This window comes from Triticum urartu, chromosome 1A, assembly GCF_056163025.1.
Source record: "Triticum urartu cultivar PI428250 chromosome 1A, HENAU_Tu73, whole genome shotgun sequence".
NCBI lineage: Eukaryota > Viridiplantae > Streptophyta > Magnoliopsida > Poales > Poaceae > Triticum > Triticum urartu.
This window is the reverse complement of record NC_141873.1, coordinates 20,931,461-20,952,339: the sequence shown is the minus strand read 5'-3', so window position 1 is coordinate 20,952,339 and position 20,879 is coordinate 20,931,461. Positions and strand designations below refer to the sequence as shown.

The 20,879-nt window shown below is 47.4% G+C and overlaps 1 protein-coding gene and 1 pseudogene across 1 annotated transcript in view; both read right to left on the bottom strand.

Annotated features, from left to right (window-relative positions):
* LOC125543355 (disease resistance protein RGA5) overlaps positions 1–20,879 on the bottom strand; it is a 120,733-nt gene that overhangs the window by 50,713 nt on the left and 49,141 nt on the right. The gene's annotated exons all lie outside the window — the stretch shown is intronic.
* Positions 10,018–13,074, bottom strand: LOC147988566 (protein FAR1-RELATED SEQUENCE 5-like; annotated as a pseudogene).

Below are 20,879 nucleotides of genomic sequence, written 5' to 3'. Positions count from 1 at the left end.
ACTTAAGATAACCAGCAGCTTCCTCCTCCTTCAGCAAATGTGCCCATCTTCACTTCTTCAGAAATTTGAGGCGGTGTGAGCGGCGCACCACACACGGAGAAGCCTTCTTCTTGACCACCGTTCTGTTGGACAGCTGCGCCACCTAATCCTGAGCCACCTCCTCTTCTTCCACCTTCACTAAGTTAGGGAGGAGGGGAAGGAGCTCGACGTCGATGGGCATTGTCTTGCCACCCTCGACGGCGACCGGCGCTACCATCTGCACAGCGTCCTCCTCGCCCTCCTCATGGTCATCAGGGATGACCAGTACCTCCTCCACGTCGTCCTCCACGACGTCAGAGCCGAACGGCAGCACTGGCTTCGACACATGGCGGACCTGGTAGTCCGGGCTGACGGGCGCAGGGACAGCGAGCTCGATGTCGACGCGGCCCGCCCTCGACGCGACGCGTGCTGAATCTGGCCGCAGCGTCATGGTGGTGGAGCGGTACATCCACCACCTTGCGCGCTGAACAAGGGAGTCGCTCAGCGTGGACTCTCACATTGCCCACACGAGTAGGACAGCCGGCGGGACGCCGCGGCCGTAGGGGAAGGCGCGCTTCCTCTCGGCGTCGGTGAGGACTTTGACGAGGCCACACGCGTGGTTGACCAACATCTCCGTGCTGGGGAACCAGCCGCACACCTCCGTCAACTGCGCGCGCCACCCCTCGTCATCGCCGGCGAGGTCCATCATCGCTCTCTGCCAGCCGAGGCTTCTCTCCATGGAGGCGGCTGCAACGGTCGCCGGCGAGGGTATTCTCGATCTACTGTAGGTGGGGATAAGAGGGGAGTTCAAACCGGCGCCCGTGGGAGGTGGGTGAGTGTGTGGTGGGGAGGAGAGTGGCATTTAGGACGTGGGCAGTGTTGGAAATATGCCCTAGAGACAATAATAAAAGCATTATTATTATATTTCCTTGTTCATGATAATTGTCTTTATTCATGCTATAATTGTGTTATCCGGAAATCGTAATACATGTGTGAATAACAGACACCAACATGTCCCTAGTAAGCCTCTAGTTGACTAGCTCGTTAATCAACAGATAGTCATGGTTTCCTGACTATGGACATTGGATGTCATTGATGACGAGATCACATCATTAGGAGAATGATGTGATGGACAAGACCCAATCCTAAACATAGCACAAGATCGTATAGTTCGTTTGCTAGAGTTTTTCCAATGTCAAGTATCCTTTCCTTAGACCATGAGATCGTGTAACTCCCGGATACCGTAGGAGTGCTTTGGGTGTGCCAAACGTCACAACATAACTGGGTGACAATAAAGGTATACTACGGGTATCTCCGAAAGTGTCTGTTGGGTTGACACGGATCAAGACTGGGATTTGTCACTCCGTATGACGGAGAGGTATCACTGGGCCCACTCGGTAATGCATCATCATAATGAGCTCAAAGTGACCAAGTGTCTGGTCACGGGATCATGCATTACGGTACGAGTAAAGTGACTTGCTGGTAACGAGATTGAACGAGGTATTGGGATACCGACGATCGAATCTCGGGCAAGTAACATACCGATTGACAAAGGGAATTGTATACGGGGTTGCTTGAATCCTCGACATCGTGGTTCATCCGATGAGATCATCGTGGAGCATGTGGGAGCCAATATGGGTATCCAGATCCCGCTGTTGGTTATTGACGGGAGAGTCGTCTCCGTCATGTCTGCTTGTCTCCCGAACCCGTAGAGTCTACACACTTAAGGTTCGGTGACGCTAGGGTTGTAGGGATATGTATATGCAGTAACCTGAATGTTGTTCGGAGTCCCGGATGAGATCCCGGACGTCATGAGGAGTTCCGGAATGGTCCGGAGGTAAAGAATTATATATAGGAAGTGCTATTTCGGCCATCGGAACAAGTTTCGGGGTCATCGGTATTGTACCGGGACCACCGAAAGGGTCCCGGGGGTCCACTGGGTGGGGCCACCTGCCCGGGGGGGCCGCATGGGCTGTAGGGGGTGCGCCTTGGCCTACATGGGCCAAGGGCACCAGCCCCAAGAGGCCCATGCGCCTAGGGTTCAAGGGGGGAAGAGTCCCACAAGGGGAAGGCACCCCCTAGGTGCCTTGGGGGGAGGGAATCCTCCCTTGGCCGCCGCCCCCCTAGGAGATTGGATCTCCTAGGGCCGGCTCCCCCCCTAGGCACCCCTATATATAGTGGGGAGATGGAGGACTTCATACCTCAGCCTTTGGTGCCTCCCTCTCCCTCTCCAACACCTCCTCCTCCTCCATAGCGCTTAGCGAAGCACTGCCGGAGTACTGCAGCTCCATCACCACCACGCCGTCGTGCTGCTGCTGGAGCCATCTTCCTCAACCTCTCCTTCCCCCTTGCTGGATAAAGAAGAAGGAGACGTTACGCTGACCATACGTGTGTTGAACGCGGAGGTGCCGTCCGTTCGGTGCTAGGATCTCCGGTGATTTGGATCACGTCGTGTACGACTACCTCATCCCCGTTCTTTGAACGCTTCCGCACGCGATCTACAAAGGTATGTAGATGCATCCGATCACTCGTTGCTAGATGAACTCATAGATGGATCTTGGTGAAACCGTAGGAAAATTTTTGTTTTCTGCAACGTTCCCCAACAGTGGCATCATGAGCTAGGTCTATGCGTAGTTCTTCTTGCGCGAGTAGAACACAATTTGTTGTGGGCGTAGATGTTGTCAACTTTCTTGCCGCTACTAGTCTTATCTTGCTTCAACGGAATTGTGGGATGAAGCGGCCCGGACCAACCTTACACGTACGCTTACGTGAGACCGGTTCCACCGACTAACATGCACAAGTTGCATAAGGTGGCTGGCGGGTGTCTGTCTCTCCCACTTTAGTTGGAGCGGATTCAATGAAAAGGGTCCTTATGAAGGGTAAATAGAAGTTGACAAATCACGTTGTGGCTTTCACGTAGGTAAGAAAACGTTCTTGCTAGAACCCTAATTCAGCCACGTAAAACTTGCAACAACAATTAGAGGACGTCTAACTTGTTTTTGTAGCAAGTGCTTTGTGATATGATATGTCCAAAGTTGTGATGAATGATGAATGATATATATGTGATGTATGAGATGTTCATGCTATTGTAATAGGAATCACGACTTGCATGACGATGAGTATGACAACCGGCAGGAGCCATAGGAGTTGTCTTTATTTTTATATGACCTGCGTGTCATTGAGAAACGCCATGTAAATTACTTTACTTTATTGCTAAACGCGTTAGCCATAGTAGTAGAAGTAATAGTTGGCGAGCAACTTCATGGAGACACGATGATGGAGATCATGATGATGGAGATCATGGTGTCAAGCCGGTGACAAGATGATCATGGAGCCCCAAGATGGAGATCAAAGGAGCTATGTAATATTGGCCATATCATGTCACTATTATTATTTGATTGCATGTGATGTTTATCATGTTTTTGCATCTTGTTTACTTAGAACGACGGTAGTAAATAAGATGATCCCTCATAATAATTTCAAGAAGTGTTCCCCCTAACTGTGCACCGTTGCGACAGTTCGTTGTTTCAAAGCACCACGTGATGATCGGGTGTGATAGATTCTAACGTTCACATACAACGGGTGTAAGACAGATTTACACATGCAAACACTTAGGTTGACTTGACGAGCCTAGCATGTACAGACATGGCCTCGGAACACAGAAGACCGAAAGGTCGAGCATGAGTCATATAGAAGATACGATCAACATGAAGATGTTCACCGATGTTGACTAGTCCATCTCACATGATGATCGGACACGGCTAGTTGACTTGGATCATGTTATACTTAGATGACTAGAAGAGGGATGTCTATCTAAGTGGGAGTTCATTAAATAATTTGATTAGATGAACTTAATTATCATGAAATTAGTCTAAAATATTTACAATATGTCTTGTAGATCAACTGGCCAACGTAGTCCTCAACTTCAACGCATTCCTAGAGAAAACCAAGCTGAAAGATGATGGCAGCAACTACACAGACTGGGTCCGGAACCTGAGGATCATCCTCATAGCTGCCAAGAAAGATTATGTCCTACAAGCACCGCTGGGTGACGCACCTGTTCTCCCTGCAGAACAAGACGTTATGAACGCTTGGCAGGCACGTACCAATGACTACTCCCTCGTTCAGTGCGGCATGCTTTACAGCTTAGAGCCGGGGCTCCAAAAGCGTTTTGAGAGACATGGAGCATATGAGATGTTCGAAGAGCTGAAAATGGTTTTTCAAGCTCATGCCTGGGTCGAGAGATATGAAGTCTCCGACAAATTCTTCAGCTGTAAGATGGAGGAAAATAGTTCTGTCAGTGAGCACATACTCACTATGTCTGGGTTACATAACCGCTTGACTCAGCTGGGAGTTAATCTCCCGGATGACGCAGTCATTGACAAAATCCTTCAGTCGCTTCCACCGAGCTACAAGAGCTTTGTGATGAACTTCAACATGAAGGGGATGGAAAAGACCATTCCTGAAGTATTTGCTATGCTGAAATCAGCAGAGGTAGAAGTCAAGAAGGAACATCAAGTGTTGATGGTCAATAAAACCACTAAGTTCAAGAAGGGCAAGGGTAAAAAGAACTTCAAGAAGTACGGCAAGGGAGTTGCCGCGCCCGGCAAGCAAGCTGCCGGGAAGAAGCCAAAGAATGGACCCAAGCCCGAGACTGAGTGCTTTTATTGCAAGGAAAGTGGTCACTGGAAGCGGAACTGCCCCAAATACTTAGCAGACAAGAAGGCCGGCAAAACGAAAGGTATATGTGATATACATGTAATTGATGTGTACCTTACCAGTACCCGTAGTAGCTCCTGGGTATTTGATACCGGTGCAGTTGCTCACATTTGTAACTCAAAGCAGGGGCTGCGGAATAAGCGGAGACTGGCAAAGGACGAGGTGACGATGCGCGTCGGGAATGGTTCCAAGGTCAATGTGATCGCCGTCGGCACGCTACCTCTACATCTACCTTCGGGATTAGTTTTAAACCTTAATAATTGTTATTTAGTGCCAGCTTTGATCATGAACATTGTATTGGGATCTCGTTTAATTCGAGATGGCTACTCATTTAAATCCGAGAATAATGGTTGTTCTATTTATATGAGAGATATGTTTTATGGTCATGCTCCGATGGTGAATGGTTTATTCTTAATGAATCTCGAGCGTAACACTACACATGTTCATAGTGTGGATACCAAAAGATATAAGGTTGATAATGATAGTCCCACATACTTGTGGCACTGCCGCCTTGGTCACATAGGTGTCAAACGCATGAAGAAGCTCCATGCAGATGGACTTTTAGAGTCTCTTGATTATGAATCATTTGACACGTGCGAACCATGCCTCATGGGTAAAATGACCAAGACTCCGTTCTCAGGAACAATGGAGCGAGCAACCAACTTATTGGAAATCATACATACTGATGTGTGCGGTCCAATGAGCGTTGAGGCTCGCGGTGGCTATCGTTATGTTCTCACCCTCACTAATGACTTCAGTAGATATGGGTATGTCTACTTAATGAAACACAAGTCTGAAACCTTTGAAAAGTTCAAGGAATTTCAGAGTGAGGTTGAGAATCAACGTGACAGGAAAATCAAGTTTCTACGATCAGATCGTGGAGGAGAATACTTGAGTCAGGAATTTGGCACACACTTAAGAAAATGTGGAATAGTTTCACAACTCACGCTGCCTGGAACACCTCAGCGTAATGGTGTGTCCGAACGTCGTAATCGCACTCTATTAGATATGGTGTGATCTATGATGTCTCTTACCGATTTACCGCTATCTTTTTGGGGCTATGCTTTAGAGACTGCCGCATTCACTTTAAATAGGGCTCCGTCGAAATCCGTTGAGACGACACCGTTTGAATTATGGTTTGGGAAGAAACCTAAGCTGTCGTTTCTAAAAGTTTGGGGATGCGATGCTTATGTCAAGAAACTTCAACCTGAAAAGCTCGAACCCAAGTCGGAGAAATGCGTCTTCATAGGATACCCTAAAGAAACTATTGGGTATACCTTCTACCTCAGATCCTAAGGCAAGATCTTTGTTGCCAAGAACGGATCCTTTCTAGAGAAAGAGTTTCTCTCGAAAGAAGTAAGTGGGAGGAAAGTAGAACTTGATGAAGTATTACCTCTTGAACTGGAAAATGGCGCAACTCAAGAAAATGTTCCTGAGGTGCCTGCACCGACTAGAGAGAAAGTTAATGATAATGATCAAGATACTTCTGATCAAGCTCCTACTGAAATTCGAAGGTCCACAAGGACACGTTCCGCACCAGAGTGGTACGGCAACCCTGTCTTGGAAATCATGTTGTTAGACAACGGTGAACCTTCGAACTATGAAGAAGCGATGGCGGGCCTGGATTCCGACAAATGGCTAGAAGCCATGAAATCCGAGATAGGATCCATGTATGAAAATGAAGTATGGACTTTGACTGACTTGCCCGTTGAACGGCGAGCCATAGAAAATAAATGGATCTTTAAGAAGAAGACAGACGCGGATGGTAATGTGACCATCTATAAAGCTCGGCTTGTCGCTAAGGGTTATCGACAAGTTCAAGGGGTTGACTACGATGAGACTTTCTCACCGGTAGCGAAGCTAAAGTCTGTCCGAATCATGTTAGCAATTGCCGCATTCTACGATTATGAGATATGGCAAATGGACGTCAAAACGGCATTCCTTAATGGTTTCCTTAAGGAAGAATTGTATATGATGCAGCCGGAAGGTTTTGTCGATCCTAAGAATGCTGACAAGGTGTGCAAGCTCCAACGCTCGATTTATGGGCTGGTGCAAGCATCTCGGAGTTGGAACATTCGCTTTGATGAGATGATCAAAGCGTTTGGGTTTACGCAGACTTATGGAGAAGTCTGCGTTTACAAGAAAGTGAGTGGGAGCTCTGTAGCATTTCTCATACTATATGTAGATGACATACTTTTGATGGGAAATGATATAGAACTCTTGGACAACATTAAGGCCTACTTGAATAAGAGTTTTTCAATGAAGGACCTTGGAGAAGCTGCTTATATATTAGGCATCAAAATCTATAGAGATAGATCGAGACGCCTCATAGGTCTTTCACAAAGCACATACCTTGATAAGATATTGAAGAAGTTCAATATGGATCAGTCTAAGAAGGGGTTCTTACCTGTGTTACAAGGTGTGAAATTGAGCTCTGCTCAATGTCCAACCACGGCAGAAGATATAGAAGAGATGAGTGTCATCCCCTATGCCTCAGCCATAGGTTCTATTATGTATGCCATGCTGTGTACCAAACCTGATGTAAACCTTGCCGTAAGTTTGGTAGGAAGGTACCAAAGTAATCCCGGCAAGGAACACTGGACAGCGGTCAAGAATATCCTGAAGTACCTGAAAAGGACTAAGGAGATGTTTCTCGTTTATGGAGGTGACGAAGAGCTCGTAGTAAAGGGTTACGTCGACGCTAGCTTCGACACAGATCTGGATGACTCTAAGTCACAAACCGGATACGTGTATACTTTGAATGGTGGGGCAGTAAGCTGGTGCAGTTGCAAGTAGAGCGTCGTGGCGGGATCTACATGTGAAGCGGAGTACATGGCAGCCTCGGAGGCAGCACATGAAGCAATTTGGGTGAAGGAGTTCATCACCGACCTAGGAGTCATACCCAATGCGTCGGGGCCAATCAAACTCTTCTGTGACAACACTGGAGCTATTGCACTTGCCAAGGAGCCCAGGTTTCACAACAAGACAAGGCACATCAAGCGTCGCTTCAACTCCATTCGTGAAAATGTTCAAGATGGAGACATAGATATTTGTAAAGTACATACGGACCTGAATGTAGCAGATTCGTTGACTAAACCTCTCCCTAGAGCAAAACATGATCAACACCAGAATTCCATGGGTGTTCGATTCATCACAATGTAACTAGATTATTGACTCTAGTGCAAGTGGGAGACTGTTGGAAATATGCCCTAGAGGCAATAATAAAAGCATTATTATTATATTTCCTTGTTCATGATAATTGTCTTTATTCATGCTATAATTGTGTTATCCGGAAATCGTAATACATGTGTGAATAACAGACACCAACATGTCCCTAGTAAGCCTCTAGTTGACTAGCTCGTTAATCAACATATAGTCATGGTTTCCTGACTATGGACATTGGATGTCATTGATGACGAGATCACATCATTAGGAGAATGATGTGATGGACAAGACCCAATCCTAAACATAGCACAAGATCGTATAGTTCGTTTGCTAGAGTTTTTCCAATGTCAAGTATCCTTTCCTTAGACCATGAGATCGTGTAACTCCCGGATACCGTAGGAGTGCTTTGGGTGTGCCAAACGTCACAACGTAACTGGGTGACAATAAAGGTATACTACGGGTATCTCCAAAAGTGTCTGTTGGGTTGACACGGATCAAGACTGGGATTTGTCACTCCGTATGACGGAGAGGTATCACTGGGCCCACTCGGTAATGCATCATCATAATGAGCTCAAAGTGACCAAGTGTCTGGTCACGGGATCATGCATTACGGTACGAGTAAAGTGACTTGTCGGTAACGAGATTGAACGAGGTATTGGGATATCGACGATCGAATCTCGGGCAAGTAACATACCGATTGACAAAGGGAATTGTATACGGGGTTGCTTGAATCCTCGACATCGTGGTTCATCCGATGAGATCATCGTGGAGCATGTGGGATCCAACATGGGTATCCAGATCCTGCTGTTGGTTATTGACCGGAGAGTCGTCTCGGTCATGTCTGCTTGTCTCCCGAACCCGTAGGGTCTACACACTTAAGGTTCGGTGACGCTAGGGTTGTAGGGATATGTATATGCAGTAACCCGAATGTTGTTCGGAGTCCCGGATGAGATCCCGGACGTCACGAGGAGTTCCGGAATGGTCCGGAGGTAAAGAATTATATATAGGAAGTGCTATTTCGGCCATCGGGACAAGTTTCGGGGTCATCGGTATTGTACCGGGACCACCGGAAGGGTCCCGGGGGTCCACCGGGTGGGGCCACCTGCCCGGGGGGGCACATGGGCTGTAGGGGGTGCGCCTTGGCCTACATGGGCCAAGGGCACCAGCCCCAAGAGGCCCATGCGCCTAGGGTTCAAGGGGGGAAGAGTCCCACAAGAGGAAGGCACCCCCTAGGTGCCTTGGGAGGAGGGAATCCTCCCTTGGCCGCCGCCCCCCTAGGAGATTGGATCTCCTAGGGCCGGCGCCCCCCCCCTAGGCACCCCTATATATAGTGGGGAGATGGAGGACTTCATACCTCAGCCTTTGGTGCCTCCCTCTCCCTCTCCAACACCTCCTCCTCCTCCATAGCGCTTAGCGAAGCCCTGCCGGAGTACTGCAGCTCCATCACCACCACGTCATCGTGCTGCTGCTGGAGCCATCTTCCTCAACCTCTCCTTCCCCCTTGCTGGATCAAGAAGAAGGAGACGTTACGCTGACCGTACGTGTGTTGAACGCGGAGGTGCCGTCCGTTCGGTGCTAGGATCTCTAGTGATTTGGATCACGTCGTGTACGACTATCTCATCCCCATTCTTTGAACGCTTCCGGACGCGATCTACAAAGGTATGTAGATGCATCCGATCACTCGTTGCTAGATGAACTCATACATGGATCTTGGTGAAACCATAGGAAATTTTTTGTTTTCTGCAACGTTCCCCAACAGGCAGGGGAAACGTACAATAATATTCTTTCTACCTCCCGCCCCGGTCATTACACAGTAAAGAATTTTTTTGATTTTTGTTTACAGGGAAACATCTTACTTTATTTAAACACAGACTGGGATCTCGTCTGCTAATACACTAAGGATACAATCAGGGGGCCAAAGCCTCCAAGTCCAAACCAAAGAAAGACAAGCGCCTACAGCTACCTTAGCCAAAGTATGAGCCGGCCGATTAACACAGCAAATATTTGAAGCAAGTGTTCTACTCTTGTTCTTTCTCCACTTTTCTGCACCTGATAGAAGACAAGCTAAGTTAATGAATGATACAAACTTGAATAATCCACAATGCATACACACACTTACTTCTGATTTAGTTTGCATTTCTTGCTACGTCTAGTGTGTCCTACCAATTTGCAAGCGCCGCACCGGGTTTTCAACTCATCAAAAGAGAGTGGTCTACCATTTTTTGAGACAGGGCGGCTCTCATCTGCCTTTGTTGCACCTTTGCTTGACACTTTCATAGGATCTTTAACCTCAATCATGTTGCCTTCACCATCGTCCACATATTCAACTGCACACTTACTGATGTCATTTGTTTGCTTCAACAAATTTTCCTGTAGCAGATCATACTCATGACTCTTAGCTATCACAGCCTTCAAACTCTCCTGTAACTGATCCCACAAAGCAGGGTGTTTGCATGCCGCATGCATACCTTCAGACGCTAACACACTGACCTGGCTATATTTCATTCTTTCCCCGGCCCCAGTCCAACCAAATCCCAACAGATCGCTTGTGTGCCTCGCGGGCAGTCCCAACCTTGCTTCTTTCGTGAACCGAATAAGAACTAAACACTTTGGTATTTCAGATATGTTCAAGTGCTTCAGTACATGGAATATGTGCTTGCAAGGTAGACCCTTTCGAATCATTCTTCTGCAGCTGCACCTTATAATTTCTGCGGAATTTACCGGTGTATACTCCACCCAAAAACGGCGCTTCCGGTTATTCTTCCAGGCCATGATGTACTGCTATGATCCGTCTCCCAGCTTAATTTCTACAATCTCCATGCCGTCAATTTTTCTAAGATCATCCTGCAACATATAGAAGTTTGCTGGAGTGAAGACGTGAGAAGCAGCTATCTCAAGTTCCCTCGAGCTAGTAACTGGCACCGGTAAACTCTATGAGGCCGTGCAGTCATCTCGCGCCTCGTTTTCACGGATACACACAACGGCGTTCTCATAGTGCAAAATCATATCCACCAGGGTCATTTCATTGTCTAGGTGGAGGTGAAGGCATGAGTTCAGGCTTTCACTCCGCTGGTTGCTTTTCATGCCAAGCCAAAACCCCTCTGTTAGATATGCCGCGGCCCACAGTCTTCTCTTCTTATACATCCGCCTCAACCATGTTACAGTTTTTTCCGACTGCCATTTTTTGGAAAATGCGTGCCATCTCTCCTCAAACGTTGCCGTGGACGTGCTGTAGTACAGAAGAGTTCGGAACTCCTTCAAGGACTTGTGACTGAGGTGAATCTTCATATTTTTCTCTATGTGCCACGTACATATACGGTGCCACACGTCTGGCAAGACTTCGCGAATTGCCTTGATCATCACAGCGTCGGCGTCTGTGATTACACTCTTAGGCATCTTTTGACACATGGACCTCAAAAACGTCTGCAGAAGCCACACGTATGTCTCCTCGGTCTCGTCTGAAACTATGGCACAACCAAAAACAGTGGTCTTCCGGTGATTGTTAAGACCAACAAAAGGTATGAATGGCATACCATAGCGGTTCATCTTGTACGTGCTGTCAAATACAAGCACGTCGCTGAAGTCCTCATAGTCATGACGAGACTGGGAGTCGCACCAGAACATCCTATTCAAATGTCCTTCCTTATCTAGCCTGTACTCGAAAAAGAAGCTAGGATCCCTCTGTTTCCTACTGGCCATGATGCCTATGGTTGTGGCAGCATCACCTTTTGAAAGCAGCTTCCTCTTCTCCTTGGCGCAAAGGTTGTATATTTCACGCCTAGTAAAACCAACACCGCCGTACCATACATGCTTGCTGATGAAGCAATCCATCATGTCGTGAATTCTAATCCCTGCAGCTCCCATGGACATTATCTCATGCTTCTGGTACTCTTTGATTTTTCTGTGGGACCAAAGAAAAGGTACCTCGTCCGGTCCTGCCAACATATGGCTATGCTTGTCCTCAAAACTTTCAACATACCAAACCCCACGCTTTTGGTCAAGCTTGATGGTCAGTTGCGCTTCGCAAAAGCAGCGTGTCTCGGCTCTGAGCCTACGGCTGTGTCCTTCCTCGGTTAGCAACTTGCTGTCACGTTTCCCTTGTCTTGAACAAACAAACCGCCTATAACGCATATGACTTGACTCTGTTTTGCTATACTTGACCTTATTCTTTCTAATGCTGAAACCATTATCTCTAGCATAGCGGTTGTAGAAATCATACGCAGCATCGTGAGACGTAAAGGTCATTTCCATTATCTGCATGAACATATCCCTCTTATCATCTGCACTGGCAGTATCTTGGACATTCTTTGCACCATCATCTTGTGTCACCTACACAATCAAACCACAGCCATGAAAACAGATTTCTATGGTTTAACATTACTTACTTCCATAGAACATTAATTACACACATACCTCACTCATGATGACCGACGACTCGGACTCCCCAGAACCAGGTGCATCTAATAATTCGTCGTTAAGGCCTGTCTCCGCGTCGGATTCACCGTAATAGTCGTATGCATTATGACATTCGGAAATGAACTGAAAAATACAACACAAATACATAATTACTTATCATATAATATTCCAGAAGAAATTCGATTTGCATGCCAACAAAATTTTTCAGTTACGTACCTGACTAATGTAATCTTCATTCGAGAGCTCCGAGTTGTTTTCCTGATCATCATCAAGCTCATTGATCTATAAATTTTCAACACAAAGATTTAATGTTGTCGGATGCCACCAAAAAATTACAACATGACAATGCCACTCACATTAAGATCGTCCCATTTGTTCCCATTCTCTGACCGATCTTCACGATCTGAATTTTCATCATCTGACCAATCTTCTATCCAGTCTTTCATCAGTTCTCCAAACTCCATGTCTACCATGATATCAGTTAACTCCTCTTCCGCCATTTCCTACAACCAATAATATGTATCATCACATGTGCAAACATTATCAATGATGAAATATAAAACACATAGCACATGATCACAGATGTTATGTAAACAACCGCAACCGAGGCCATTCAGATCTGCCAAACTTAGTAAGGAAGATGGCCACGGCACCCGTCGTGATCACTTTCAATCGCGAGGAACTGCACGATCTCAAAACCTAGCTAGATCTGTGATTACCTCTGCCGCCGGATACCTAGGTTAGCCGCCACATCAAATAACGATACTGGTGGTGCGCACACCCGGCGGCAACCGACGCTACGTGAACCCAGATCACGAGGAGCAGCACTACCGGAACAAGATCCACGATCGCATGCGCTGCCGGGTAGCTAGGTTACCCGCTCCGCTAGGTTAACCATTGCCACTGGAGCGGCGGTAGTTCGTTCGATGTTGCCGCGAGCGAGACTAGAGGGGGGACGCGGGATGCGGTACCTGTGCGCGATCGTTGGAGATTCACGACGTTGTCGCGCCCGCTGTCCGACGAGATCGCCGGCGACGAGATAGCCGCCGGTGGAGATCTACTACGTGACTTATGGAGCTGCGTTAATGCTCGCGAGATTGATGGAGCTGCTCGCGTGAATGATTGGAATCGGTAGGTCTTACGTGCACGTGGGGTCGTGTGATGTTTTTTTTCGGACCAGGGTACTGTACGTATACGGTCTAGGTTATACAGGGCTAGACAGGGCTTGGATCTGGGCTGCGGCGGGCCAGGAAAAAAACAAATTCACGGGGACAGAAATACCCCTCCGAAATTAGGTTAGGGGGGAGCACCGGAGCAGGGCTCTGCCAACGCTCCTTCTTGATCGCATCTTCAACCTTCACCTGTTCTTTGGTGCTTAGTAGACTGTTCTTTGGTGCCTTGGTATTGAAAATCTTGAAGTGAAGAACAGATGTCTTCTCAGCAAGTGACTGTTTAAACTTTCAATTGAGACAGAGGCCACGTGGGCGCAGATTCTCCGTAGTAAGTATCTCCAGTCCAAAACGTTAACACATGCCACTGTGAGACCAACAGATTCGCTGTTTTGGAAGGAGCTTATGAGAGTCAAAGCTGCCTTCTTTAATAGAACAAAGTTTATAGTCGGTAATGGAAACACCACTCGTTTCTGGGAGGATACATGGCTTGGGGAAACGCCGTTAGCACTTCAGTATCCGTCCTTGTATCGTATTGTTCAACGTCGTGATGCTCTTTTGTGGCCACGATTTTGCAGTCCATTCCCCTTAATATTCAGTTTAGGAGGGCGCTTGTGGGCGACCGGTGGGAAGCTTGGATTCATTTGGTGAGTAGACTGATGGAGGTTCAGCTATCTCATCAGTCTGACCAGTTGTGTTGGAAGCTTACTAGGTCTGGACACTTCACGGTTAAGTCGATGTATATTGATGTCATTAACTCTAGTGTTATTCCTAGTTCCAAAGAGGTTTGGAAAGTCAAAGTTCCTTTGAAAATTAAAGTGTTTATATGGTTTGTACATAAACAAGTCATCTTAACAAAGGATAATTTGGTCAAGTGCAACTGGACAGGATCTACGAGGTGTAGTTTTTGTGATCGAGACGAATCTATCCAGCACCTCTTCTTTGACTGCCCGTTGGCAAGGGTTTTGTGGCACACGGCGCATATTGCCTTTAACATTACTCCTCCGAATTTGGTCAGTACATTATTCGGTCAGTACATTCGTGTAGGAGTATGTGCTTTGTTGTGGGCAATTTGGAATTGCAGAAATGATTTGGCTCTTAACAAAACAACAAATATTCATCTTTTGCAGGTTTTATTCCGAGCTAGTGCGTTGATCCGTATGTGGTCGTTACTCACTCCGACAGAGGCCAGGGAGCGTTTGGTTACTGGATCTGTCCAGTAGGGGATGCTAGCGCGGGATATCTTCAACCGGTTTGGATGGCGGTCATGTAATAGGATAGGCAATTAGTTTACCTATCTTTGTTATGCCAGCCGGTTCTGGCTTTTGGCCTTTTGGTTTTTGGCATTGTGGCTCTTTGTGAGCTTGCCGATTTTTTGGTTTTCAAACTGTAAGACCTTGTTGAACTCCTTTGTTTATTTATTAATGTGGCCGTATGCATCATTCTGATGCAGAGGCCGGGGAGTCCCCCCTTTTCGAAAAAAGACTGTCTCGCGGTTCCTTGAGTGGGCATCTTTTGAACTCGAGCGAGATCAAACTTTGGTCTAACTTTGAGTCCCAAGTTGTTGGCGCTTGCTTCAACTCGTAAAGTGCCTTCTTGAGCTTGTAAACTTTCCCTTCTTCTCCTTTCTTCTCGTAGCCGAGGGGTTGTTCTACGTACACTTCTTCTGTGAGGTCTCCGTTGAGGAAAGTGGATTTAACATCCATATGATGAACCTTCCAGCCCTCTTGTGCTACCTAAGCTAGGAGCACTCTCACCGTCTCGATTCGAGCAACCAGTGCAAACACCTCCTCATAGTCAACTCCTTGACACTGTACGTAGCCCTTTGCAACGAGTCTTGCCTTGTACTTCACAATGGCACCCTTCGTGTCCTTCTTCAACTTGTAAACCCACTTCAAACCTATGGCCTTTTGGTTCGAAGGTCGGGTTACCAAAGTCCACGTGCCATTGCTCTCGATCGCCTTCATTTCCTCATCCATGGCGTGCATCCAACTTGAACTTTTTCTCGCCTCTACGAAGTTCGCCGGTCCTGAACTCCGAGTAAACAAAAATCGGAGTACTCGAGCATAACTGGCTTTGCGTACTTGTAGACTTTCTTGAGGGTCTTGTAGCGACGAGGCCCGGAAGAATCCGTTGTGGCTTGCGAAGGAGGCGACACAAATTGTGTCGGCGTCGATGCACTTGAGGAAGATAGTTGAGTCTCGCGCGTGGTATATGTTGGGTCGTTGGCATCCGCGTGGTCGGCGTAGTCATCGTGATCATGACCATCATCTTGATTGTCATCATCACTATGCGCCTCGTTGTCGATGTCATTGCCGAGATCTCTACCCGTGTCTTGCGCGTCATTGTCGCTATCACCTTGCGACCCATGCGCGTCGTCGTTGGTGTCAGCACCATGATGATCACTACCATTGTGGTCACCTTGGTTGGGCGTCTTGCCAACCACCTGGATGTCCTCCCCTGCATCATCATCAGTTGAAAATTCAACTGTCAATATGTTACTGTTTATAGCATCGTCGGTTGCTGCACTCCAATTGCACGCTTGGTTTTCTTCAAATACGACATCGCGTGAAATCCTTAGATGCTTGGTTCGTGGATCGTAGAAGCGGTATGCCTTGGTGCCAGAACTCCTCTCGTATCCGATGAACACCATCTTGCTGCTACGATCGGCAAGCTTTGAGAGATGCGGCTCCGCCGTCTTCACATGCGCCACACACCCAAACGTCCATAGATGAGACACATTCGGCTTCCGTCCGTAAATTGCTTCATATGGAGTCTTGCCGATCACTGCCTTCGTTGGAGCCCGGTTGAGAAGATAGACCGCTGTCGAGACAGCTTCTCCCCACAAAGTCTCTGGCAGATTCTTGCTCTTGAGTAAGCTCCTTGCCATGTCAACAACCCCGTTCTGCTGTGGCGTATAAGGTGCCGTGAGGATCCTCTTTATGCCAATCTTCTCGCAGTAGTCGTGGAACTCGTTCGACGTAAACTCTCCGCCGCGATCTGTTCGTAGAGCGCGAACCTTCAGCTTGTGTTCCATCTCCGTTGCAGCCTTCAGCTTGTTAAACGCTTCAAACACCTCATCTTTAGATCATAGGAGAATGACCCACATGTATCTCGAATAGTCATCTATCACAAGGAAGAAGTACTTCTTTCCTCCATGAGTTGCTTGGGTGATAGGGCCACATAGATCACCATGGAGCAGCTCGAGTGCATCACTTGCACGATAGGTAGACTGAGCAGGGAACGGCCTGCGGTGCTGTTTTCCAACCAAGCACCCGTCACATACTCGATCAACATGGTCAATTAACGGCATCCCAGATACCATTTCCATCTTCGACATCTTCTTCAAGGCGTAGAATTTAACGTGTCCAAATCTAGCATGCCATAACCACGAATCATCATCACTCTTGGCGAGCCAACACTCCGGTTGAGATTTATCAAGGTTGAGGATATAGAGCCTGTTCCGCGTGCGATTCACACGGGCTAGCACGTTTCGGAGGTTGTCGAAGATCGTCATCACTCCATTCTCAATATACACCTTGCATCCATTCTCGTCAAGTTTCCTGACAGAGATGATGTTGTTGCGAAGCCTTGGGATGTAGTACACTCCGGTGAGTATGCGATGTTCTTCTGTGAGACCCTCGAAGAGGACAGAACCTTGCCCGCAAATCTCCACATTTAAACCATCACCGAACTTGACCGAGCCTTGAACATCATATTCCAGCTCGAGGAACTTCTCCTTGCACCCCGTCATGTGGTTACTGGCACCTGTGTCTAGATACCACGACACATTCTGGCTCCCATATAACTTTGGTGTTACCTTTTTCTCATGAAGTAGCACCTTCCGGTTTGGTTTCACAACCGCTGTTTGGATGAGATCACAAACTTCGGCCATCAGAAGACCTGGACGTTCGTCTTCCTGCTTCGCCAAATTTGCCTTGATCTCCCGCTTGTTAGGCTCTGGACAATCCTTCGCAAAGTAACCCATCTCGTTGCAGTTATAGCACTTGACCTCGGACATATCCAAGTTCCGTGGCTTCTGCTCTTTAGATCGGTCCGCCTTACCACAACCCTGTGGCTTGCCTTTGCTTTTTCTGATTTGCCCGCCGCGCTTCGCGTTGCTTGAGCCTTCGCCATTGTTGCACCTTCCTTTGCTACTTGGGGACTCCCAATCTGCGCACGAGTACATGAGTTGGTCACCACCTCCTCCTTTGCCCTTCCGACAGCCACGAGCATTCTCTTCCCACGTCACAAGCGTCCGATCACCTCCTTTATGGTCATGTCGTCGATGTCGTAAAGCTGCTCGAGCGTGCCGATGATGTACGTGAATTTATCAGTCACCGAACTGAAAAACTTCTCCACAATCTCGGTCTCGTCGAGCTTTGCACCAAGTGCGCGGACCTCTCCCACCAAAGTAGTTAGACGCATGGCATAGTCGTTCACCGATTCAGTTTCCTCCATCTGCAACTTGTGAAATTGGCGCTTCAGCACTTGTGCCCGAGCCTTCGTGACACGATCTTCTCCGATCCTCATCTCTTTGAGTGCGTTCCACGCCTCTCTTGCTGTCTCGAACTCCGCCAATGTCATCAGCACAGAATCTGGCACAGACTGGGCTATGGCGGCCATGGCACCTTCGTCGCACTCCTCATCGACGTCGTCGTCCGTGATGGCCTCCCACACTCGAAGGGATCGGAGAATAATCTTCATCTTGACCGCCCACACGTCGTAGTTGGCGTCGGTGAGCATCGGGTACTGGATGGGGATGTTGCGATGCGCCAGTACGTTGACGCCGCCCGTTCCTCCACCACTAGTCGCTGACTTGCCGCCCTTCTTCACCTTGTCGTTGTTCTTGTTCGCCTTGGAACCGCCGTTGCCGGACTTGTTCCCTTTGGAACCGCTGTTGCCGGACTTGACTGACTCCACATCGCTGTCCGTCCTCGTATATTGTCGAGGCTCTAGATACCAATTGTTGATTTTTGATCCTAGATCAAATCACCCAGGAACTCCACGTACTTGCAAAGCTAGCACACAGCCAGCTTGATCGATTCCCAGGAGCCGTTCGTGGCGTCTCGCCGGTATGTACTCACGTACGTATACTACGACGGAACCTAGCGACTCCTCTCGACGGAACACACGCGTAACAAGATGATGGATTGCAACAGGCTCGTCTCGAGCCTGGTTCTTTATTGCCTTTTCTGATCGGTTTGTACAAAGCTGCCCTGCCGGTGCTTATATACACGTTCATACGAGACTAGGGACACGACTAGGACTAGCAAACATAGTACTACTAGCGCCAAGCCGCGTACGTCTTCCCTACCCTAGCCGCCGCCACGCTTGGCGACTAGGGAGGCGATTTTCTTCCTTCGATCTCAGCCGGCCAGGGTGTTGGCCCCCTCTCCCTCCGGCTGCTCCGGCGGCAGGAGGGAGGAGGGACCCCGTTCCTCCGCTCTGTAGTTAGGTTTTGGATTTATAGGTTGTGGTGCACCGTTGGGGTGGTGGGAGCGGTGCTCTTCATGGCGGCGTTTCAGAGTTGATGGCATCGTGTGTTTGCCAATCCTTCAGATCGGCTGTGTTAGGGTTCATGGATGGTGTCGGCGAGGCGGTGGCGGCGACTCCATCAGGTGTGTCTCTCCTTCTGCTCTGTCCCCGTTGCTGTGGCGTTGTCTCCGACGTCATGGTGGAGCAGGGAGGTTTTGTCATTCAGGAGTACGCGCAGACGGTTGTCTGCGCAAGTGACAGCTGAAAGATGGTGCATCCCGTGCTGGGTTTGTGGTTGGTGGCTGACAATTCTGGTTTCCTCCTTTGACGTCGTTGTCGTGCGGGGGTGTCAGATCCAGATTTCGATGGCGTGTCCGGGGACATGTTGCTCCGGTCTGATTCTTTCAACGGCAATGGTTTTGCTTCTCGCAAACTACTTTCGAGATCCGTAAAGTTGCTGATCAGCGATGTAGCCGCGTCGAGCTCGGGTAAAGAGGTGATCTGTTTTCTTTCCCTTTGGTGGCCGCTTCGGTGGTGTCGGAGGAGAGGAACATGCGCTGGTATTTTGCATAGGATTATCCTATCTTTTCAGTTTTGTAATGTCGGTGCTTACGTGCCTTGTAACCAGATCTTTATTTCATATAAATAAGACACGTATTACCATGCAAAAAAAACATAGTACTACTAGGACTCTGCCTAACTCCTAGTCCGATACATACATATACGTGTACTGGGACGTCGGGTTTAATCCCAATATCCGGTAACCGGCCTGTTACTGTAGTTACCATTAGCGACCGAAAAATGTTGCCACACTTCAAATAATTTGATTTTTTAATTCAAACATTATAACACGTTAAATGAAGTACTCTCTCCGTCCGGAAATACTTGTCATCAAAATAAATAAAAGAAGATGTATCTAGACATATATTAGTTTTAGATACATCTTTTTTTATCCATTTTGATGACAAGTATTTTTGGACGGAGGGAGTATCATGATATCAATAAAAAATTATGGTTGTGTCCTAGTTGTTTTGCCTGCCGGCCCTCTTGGGAGAGGTTGCGGGTTCAACATGCACTTCCACCGTTTTCTTTTGCTTTTTACTCTCACTGTAGGTGGGTCCGTCAAGCTGAAAAAAACTGAGTAGTGCAGCGCAGAGGACTCGAACCAGAGATGTCATGGATGGAGTGAAGCGCGGAGACAATTGTACCACAAACTATTTTGTGCAGCATTTGGATAGCAAATCCATTTAATTGATTAAAAAAATCTTTGAATTAATTTTTGTCCAAATCAATTCAAATAGTAATCAAGATTTCTGAGAATTTATGAAAACCAGTTATTTCGGCCCCTATCAGAATAAAAAATTGGAATCGAGAAAAAAAAACTTGACGAGGATAGGGGTGTATCTGTTTATTGGTGATGGTTGTTGGCCCACATGTAAACTCACCATCAACTCCAATCTTTATAAGCAGCGCCTTACCTGAGAATCCGGGGGGGGGGGGGGGGGGGGGGGGTGCGATATATAAAATTAGGCCTTTTAAATAGGAATACTAATTCGCACTAAAAATATATAGTTTGTCTAAAAAAACTAAAAATATATAGAAATACTAATTATCAATATATCACTACTTATTTAGCATACTACTATTAACATAATGGCAAATTTTAACATGCCCCCTCTTACCCCTTCTTTTTACATGTGAGGTATTCTCTATAATAATGCAAGTGCAATATATGATGAGAAGAAAAACTAATGGATGAGAGGGGAGCATATGATCCTTTGCTACCGTCGAATTTCTTTATTCGTGAAGTAAACTGCTTCAAGGCTAATGGAGACCGGAGAACAATAGGCTGTACAGTAGACACAGATGCAACTTTCACACACGAAGATAATACAAATTACACACAGATACGGT